Raw genomic sequence first — 8,666 nt, 5'->3', positions numbered from 1 at the left:
TTATAACCTTATGGAGTCCTGTGTGTGATTTTTCCTTGGGATATGCCGGTTGTGGGGTACCGGGTGGGACAGAAACCCCAACAAGCCGGCCCTCATGTTACAGACGAAAAACCACATGTACATGGTTTGTCGAAACACAATCCTTGAAAACTTTTTGGTTGCCACCCTAGTGAACCAAATGAGTCACTAGGCAGTTTTTATTGGTTACTTGAGGCTACAAACGTATTCCAATTCCTGGAAGGACATAAGGTTCAGATCCTTGGCATCTACGTACAAAATATATTCATCTCCTTCGCAAGAGCCCAGGTCACCACCTGTGTGGCATCAGGACAGGTCAGGGTGGAGCGGAAGGCAGAGGATTCCCCTCACTTCCTGCACCCCACAGGGACTTTGGTTCTTAGTCCCTGGACTTCAAAGACTTTTCCCTGGAACGATTCTTGATCTCAGCTCCTGTGTCAGCTCAGTATTATTGTCGGAAAAAGCTTGCCTACCACGTGGAGAGCTCTGGGTTAGTCCTCAGCACCATGTAAGCTGGGTGTGGTGGTAGGAGGGTCAGAAGGTCAAGGTCATCCTCAGCTATGTAGTGAGCTTGAGGTCAGCTTGGACTGCACGAGACCCTGTCTCAAAAAATATGTAATGTATATATATATATTCATATGTATATGCTTATTTTATAGGGGAGAAATCTGCCTCTCAGAGAGCAAGATCACACAGTTAGTGTGTTAGAGTCCTGATATGGACTCACAGGTCCTAACTCCAAGCCCATGACACCATAAAGCCTGGACACTAGTCTTGACAAGAGCTGGAAGCTCTCCTAGGCCTACGCCCTTTGGGTTCTTCTTAAGAGTTTTTAAGCCTTCTCCGATTCACCTTCCTGTATTTCTTTCCAGTGTTGTTAGAGTAGCTGTTTTCGGTCGTGGGCAGAGGAAGGACAGGCCTAGTGGCTGCTTGTGCCAAGACAATGAGCCAGCAATTAAGTGGTACTACGTCCTCACAGGAGCAAACTCAGTCTGGGGTACCAGCATTTGTTCCTTTCTATGGAAGCAGCCCACTTTTTAAATAATAGCCTACTATCTCCTCCTAGCACTAAGCTTTGATTTTTTTGGGGGGGGGGTGTGGTGTGTGACCCTATTAAAACCATAGCAAATTCAAACCACAGCTCCTACCAAAGCAGAGAAATTTAGTTCACCAATCAGCAATACTAGGTAACAAATAAATAAAGATAAGACAATGTTTAAATGCCTATAATAAAGACTTTACCATAAACTTCTTTTTAAAAGCTTAATTTCTATAAGTACATGGTTGTGCATACGTGTGTGTGTGTTTGTGTGTGCATGTGTGTGTGTGTGTGGTGTGTGCTTTCCATGGTGTATCTGGCTAGCATTAGTTCTTTCCTTTCCAAAGGACTGGATTCAGGTCACCTGACATGCCCAGCACGAGCCTTTACACACTGATTCATCTCGTTGGCCCTAGAATAAGTTTTTAACAAAACAGTATTAAAATAAGTGTTAACAGTATCCCAGCACACTGCAATGGATCTTTAGGATGTTGGTGAGTTTTCGGTGTGAGCTGGGTAGGCTACCACAATGAAAGATCTTAGGCTAGATGACCTAAAGAGCAGGAATTGGTCGTCTTGCTGGTTTGGAGGCTAGGGGTTTGCAATTGAGGGCTTGGGAAGTTTGCTTTCTTTCCTAGGCCTGCAAATGGCTGCTCTTTAACTGAGGGTTCACATGGCATTATCTGTGTGTGCACCTATCTCGGGTCTATCTCTGGGTCTTAATCTCATGCTTTATAAGGACACAAGCTGTATGGGATTAGGGCTCACCCTAATGACCTCGTATTACCATAATTGCCTCCTTGTCTCTCAGAAAGTCACATTCTGAAGTGCTGGGGTGGGGAATCCAGCACATAAATTTAGGGACACGAGGCAAAATTTAGACTCTAATATTCTGCAGAACAATTGATTTGAGAACTCTGCATGCCCTTTTCTTATCAGAAATTTAAAAAAATCATATTGAAATGTTACACAATGTGAAGAACACTCATTACTTTCTTTCATTCTTCTTTCTATTTTATATATTATTATTGATCAATATGAGACCTTTTTCAATACACTGAATTATCATATTGAGTCATTGAGGGCCATGTTTTCTGGCAGGTAGCCAGAAAAGGAAGATTGGACACTAAATAGGTCAGATCAAACACCAACTGGTACTGGCATCACACATAGGGAAGTGTGGGCAGGAGCAAGTGGCTGGGGCTGAGTGATAAGGGGCACTGGCGTCAAACACTCAACTCTTCCGTGGGCTCCCCTAGTACCAGGTATGGCCATGCAGGCATCTCCCACCCATTTGGTCTACTTTCTGTTTCCCACTTCTTACCCTCCCACCTGATCTTCAAATCGGCCATTTTAGCTCGAAGATTGTCTTTCCTTCTTGCCTACAGTGGTCAAGTTCTCTGCTGACTCTGGCCCCCACTTCCTTTGGGAATCCTTCCCTTGGCATTGGCTTATATCAGTCCTCTGACTAAGACCCCAGACTCCTTCCTACTCTTCAGCCAACTAAAGAGTCTGTGTGTTGCCTGGCGACCCAAGCCAGCAGGTGGCCCTCTCTGTTCTGGCTGTGCTCTTCTCATGAGTCACCTCCAGAGGTTAGAGATGATCTATCAGCTCATGATTATAGAAGCTATGCATCTTCACTGAGGTTTAGCAGTCCAACGAAGCTGGCTTGATGGTAATGAGGTGTATGTCTCAACAATGACTGAGCCATCAATCAGAGTAGTACCAGCAACTTCTCTTAACCAGAATATGTGGACTGGTGCTTCGTTAGACATTAGTTTCACTCCCCTGGAAAGAAAGAATATGTTGTTCTAGGTCTGGAGATGCATCTCCATTGGTAGAATGCTTGTCTAGTGTGTGGAGAGCCCTGGATCAGTCCCCAGCACCATGTAAACTGGGTGTAATGGTAGGAGGATCAGAAGGTCAAGGTCATTGTCAGCTATGTAGCGAGGCCAGCTTGGACTACACGAGACTCTGTCTCAAAAAATATGTAATATGTATATATTCATATGTATGTACTTATTTTGCAGGGGAGAAATCTGCCTCTCAGAGAGCAAGATCACACAGTTAGTGTGTTAGAGCCCTGATACGGACTCACAGGTCCTAACTCCAAGCCCATGGCACCATGAAGCCCTGACACCAGCCTTGACAGGTGCTAAAAGCACTCCTAGGTCCAGCCTGTTTGTCACTCTGACTGGACTGTGTCCTTCTACGTCCCGGTTCAAAAGCTCCCTCAACAGACTCTGTCAGAAGCTCCCCCGGTATTCCTAATTGCCACTCTCAGTAACACGTGAACGGTTCCCACAGAGCACCGCTCTGCCTGGTTGCTTTGGGAAAGAGATGCTTTCTAAATTCAAACTGCCACACAGGGCTTTCTGGCTGGCTTGGCCTTGATCTTTAACCTTCTGCAGTTTGACCTTTTCAATATTTCCATCTTTCACTCTGCCTAGGACAGGAAGTGCCCTCACCTCTCCGAAGACATTTGTGATCTCGAAGTGTCCCATATCTTTCCTGCCTGTATTTTTAAGAAAAAAAGTGTAGATGCACAGATGTGCAAACTTAGTTGAATTTCTTTAAAATCTTTGATATTACACGTGTACGTGTGTACGTGTGTGTGTGTGTGTGTGTATTGCAGGGTATTCCTTGTGTAGAATTGTGTAGATTTGGGCACTAATGAAATCTTATCTATTCCTTTAACATTTGTTTTTAAAGAAGTTTTACAGGTACTTTCTCATCTGATCTTACTCTCTGGGATTAGGCGGGTTTGCATTTTGCAGATGAGGAAATAGGTTCCATGGGGGTGACTGAGGGGTCCACAAGTGTAGTTCAGTGACGATGTGGGGGAGGAAATCCCAGATACATGTAAAGTGATGACCCCACACACTCAAAGATCTAACTTTTGTTCGAAGGGCTTTCTGGCTCGTTCTTCTATAGATCAGTCTGCGGTAGCGTTGGAGGGCCGTGCTCACAGTTACATTGAGGATTTAACAACAAACAACTCCAGTCTACGTTTTCTTCCTTGCGGGGATCATGAGCTGGAGGCGCGGCTGAAATGGCACATGAGAATTTCGGAAATATTTCCCTTGGCTTCCTGAATCTGGGTCTTGGAAAATGCAGTCTCTTCCTTCAGCTTCTAAAGTGTGTTCAACAGAAGAGGGGACAGCCATTCACACTCTGCAGAAAGTGTCGCCATGGTAATGGAATCGCACCAACCATGTTCTCGTGAAAGTATCTCATTCCCTTGCTACTGCCAGAACTGCAAACCAAAACCCTCCATCCAGGATTTAGAAATGTGTTGCTGAGTGGAAAGACATGCGTTCTGACCATAAGTGACTTTCTGCTGGTTTCGTGCAAGTTCAGCGAGACCTTAAGAAAATAAACACTATGCGAAACACTAGAGAAGAGAATTCCAGAAAGAGAAAGACCTGAAAACAGAGTTCTAGGAAGAGGGGCTGTGCAGGTTGGATTTTAGTCACGGAGAGGAGGACAGTGTGGCTAGCACACGGGGGAGCAACTTCTTTTAAAAAGGACCAGTTGGTGATCATTTTAAGCTCTGTGGGCCATGCAACCTGGGCTGCAACTGTGCAGTTCTGTCCTTTGAGCACAAAGCAACCCTGGACAACACACAAACAAAGAAACATGGCTGTTGTGCATTACAACTTTGGCTATGGACACTGAAATTTGAATTACACATAATCGTTGTGTGTTACAAAATATTATTCATTTGTAGCATGAATAATAAAAACCCAGAGGCAGGTATTGGGGTTCAAGCTGAAAGATCAGAGAAGCAAAGCAGCCAACCACTAGACAGTTCTTACTTCTACAAAATCTTCAGACTGAAAAGAGAGCGAGTTCCTGTCTCATCCTGCCTTATATTCCTCTCTAGTGCTGGGATTAAAGGTGTTCACTACAACTGTCTGACCTCTGTAGTTGACTAGTGTGGCTGCTGGGATTAAAGGTGCGTGCCACCACTGCCTGGCCTGTGTGGCTGACTGGTGTGGCTAGCTTTCATTCCGATCTTTAGGCAAACTTTATTTATTAAAACACAAATAAAACATCACTATACTGAATGATTTTAAAAAAATGTGAAAACCATTCTTAATAAAATATCACTATACTGAATGATTTAAAAAAATGTGAAAACCATCCTTGGTTCAAGCGCTATACAAAAACAGGCAGTCAGCTAGATTTTGCCTGTACACTGTTGTGTACTGTCAGGGATAAGAAAAAGAGTGTAAGGGAAAGCTTTAGAGAGATGGGTGGGCCTGGGTTGGAATACATGTGGACCATGTGATGTATTTCAACAACACGTGGTGCATCTGAGCAGAACCAGCTGTTAGAAGCAACAGTAGCAGCGGAGATGCTACTTAAGAGCTTATTCTCACAGATTTTAAAAGAGGGGGATAACACACTGTGGTGGTTTGAATGCAATTGGCATCCATAAACCCAAAGGGAGTGGTACTATTAGGAGGTGTGGCCTTGTTGGAGAAAGTATGTCACTGTAGAGAGGGGCTTTGAGGTCTCCTATGCTCAAGATACAGACAGCCCAGTGTCTCAGTTCACTTCCTGTTGCCTCCACAAGATGTAGAACCCTCAGCTACCTCTCCAGTGCTCTGTCTGCCTGCACACTGCCATGTCCCACCATGATGATAATGGACTGATCCTCTGAGCTGAGCTGCCCAATTAAATGTTGTCCTTTATAAGAATTGCCATGGTCATGGTGTCTCTTCACAGCAACAAAAACCTTAAGACACATACTCAACTGGGAATTAGATCCTCAGCCCCCAAGGAACCGGTCAACGGGAGGAAGAAGGGTTTAAGCATCCAGCATCAGTGAGGAACACCTATGTCACACTCAACCAATAGTTTTTTTACACTGTTTTTCTTTTTCTTTCCTTAGTGATAACACTGAGAGCACTTGTTTTGGTTAAAATTTTTAACCAGTCTCAGAGAAATAGGCCATTCTACAAAAAGTCAGATATTAATAATAAAAACGAACAGACACACTTAGGTTTTGTTATTGACTCCATGTATTCATATGTGTGTACATACTTGCTGTGGTCAGGATCATACATCAACTTCACAAAGGTCAAGGTGCGCAGGTTGCTTGAAGTACATTGTTTTTGGGTGGGACTGATGGTGTTTCTGGGACATCAATGATTGTTGAGTGTTGACTTATTAAAAGAGGTTGTATATAAAGTAATGTGTTTCATTATGATGTTTTCACACATATATGCCAGTATATTTTGTTCTAATTTTTGCCCTCTGCTCAAGGACTTGCTCTTGAGTTCGTAGACGGAATAAAGAAGATCCACCCCAGTGACGTGGGAGAGGCACCCTATCTGTTGAGGGAAGGTCTCAATAAAGCAGAAAGGAATACGGTAAATTCAACTTCTCTATTCAAGAGAGGACACAGCATGCCTGGCCTGCGGGCTTTCAGACTGGGGCCTGCACTGACATCATTATCCTGTTAGGTTCTTAGGTCTTCACACTTGGGTTCATTTGCACCACCAGCTTGGGCCTGGTGTTCGCGTCCCAGGGCCTCCAGTTGTCAATGATAGGTCATGAGACTCCTTAAGCACATGAGCCAGTACCTGTAATAAATATTTCCATACCTGTATATGTATACACACACACACACACACACATATACACATGTATGTATGATGAATGCATATGTGTGTATATATACTCGTACTGATAGACACTGATATGACACACATTCATATGTCATATTAAGGTATGGATATGCACATATATTCATGCTTTGCTGAAGCATATAATAGTGAAACTTATTCTGATTGAAGTGCATTGCAATATCAAAACCATTGAACTTACAGTTGTCACAAGAACACATTCAGTTACTTGCTTTTTCCCCGTTTCAGGTTTATTTGTACAAATAGTACAGGAGACCATCGGCCCCACGTGTACCTCACAGTCCAGGAGTTATAACAGTCCTCTGTCCTCACCTTGGTAAATATAAAGAGTCTCTATGTGGAGCCCTCATGGTGGGCTGGACACCAGAGCGGGAGCTAGTCTCCAGACAGACACTATCAAACATCTGGTCGAATGCTATTTTAGTCCACAGGTGCTCTGCCTTCTTGGCCAGAAGCTAAACATCTGGAGAGAAGATATTTTCTTCAGTTTCCAGCAGATGTTTGGTGTTACGACACAGACGCAGGCATGTAATTAAAGAAACTTGTGAGTGAAATGCTGAGTTAACACATAACTTGAAGGTAATCTTCCATGCACCCTGAGTGTGACCACGAATATTCATCTCTGTCATTACAGCTGCACATCCACTAATGAACGCCCTGCGAGGGTCCAGGAATCCCCTTCTCCGGGCCTTCATCTGGGGACTGTGACTTTTCCCTTTCCTTCTTGGGGATTCATTTGAAGTGTCACAGGGAAATTGTTTTCAATCTGCGGCCTCAGGGGCTAAGAGCTGTGCTACGGATCTTTTGAAGGGCATGAATTATTTTCTGCGTTGGCTCTAGGCTGCCTCCTCTCAGTTCCAGCTTCTACTGGGAAGAAACGAGGCTCATACCTCTGCTAATATCAGCCCTGATTTAGAACCGTAACCGTATTGGGTTATAGTAGCAAATCGGTTTGCCAAGTCGGTGCTCTTTATGGAGGGAGGTGGATCTTTTAAGGTCTGGAACCTTCTGTCACGGTTTCTAAATGCTGGGAGTCAACAATTGATGATGCACATATGCATCCCCCTTTAAATACTCCGCTGTTTCCTTTTCAGCTTTCCTTTACGACTGAGCTCAGCCCCCAGTGCTGGAAGCTGCTGAGCTTTCACTTAAGTGCTTTGCTCTGTTCTAGTGTTCACCATCTGTATGAGGCTGGCATCTGCTGCTATGACATGGTACCCGACAGCCAATGTAAAGAAGTGTGGGGGACACGGAAAGAGAGTCCTCAGTAGCTAGGAGCGCCATTCCCACCCACACTGGGTGCCTCACAGGCATCTGTAATTCCAATTGTTGTTATTATTATTTAGCTCATGGTTCTGATCATTCAAGAGCAGGTTCCAGCAACAGTTGGGCCTCAGGGCAGGACTTCTGGTCACATCACAATCAGGCAAATGGCATTACTGTAGGAAGTCATATAAGAAGAAGAAGAGATGACATGACAAGACTGGAAGCCTGACAGGTCCACGGAACAGGCTTGCTTTTCTTTCCTCTCCTTTCTTATAACAACCCACCATGTTTGTAACCAATCAGGGACCCGAAAGAACCGTACTGAGTCTTGAAGCTGACAGCGAAGACTAAGCCAGCTTTCACTAGGTCCCACCTTTGAAACGTTCTACCTTCTCTCTGCCCTGCACCCTGGCACCAAGTTTCCCAGCACACGAGTCTGTGCTCAGGAGCTTGGGTGGGAGGGGTGGACACGTAGCCATACACGCTGAGGTTATAGCCAGCCCTTGTCTGTGACTGTTTAGCTTTGTGTTTGCCCTGATAAGTGTCCCATCAATGAAAGAAGCATCCATCTCTTCCTGGTGAGTAACTGTCCAGATCTGAACGTGGGATGTGGACTTCCTAGCTGTGCGGAGCAGACAGGTGCATGACACTTGGTTTTCAAAGCATCTTCAGTAGCCTGGACTCTA

The sequence above is a fragment of the Myodes glareolus genome, chromosome 23 (assembly GCF_982192425.1).
Source record: "Myodes glareolus chromosome 23, mMyoGla1.1, whole genome shotgun sequence".
NCBI classification, from domain to species: domain Eukaryota; kingdom Metazoa; phylum Chordata; class Mammalia; order Rodentia; family Cricetidae; genus Myodes; species Myodes glareolus.
The sequence above is the reverse complement of the archived record's forward strand: the minus strand, read 5'-3'. Positions refer to the sequence as shown.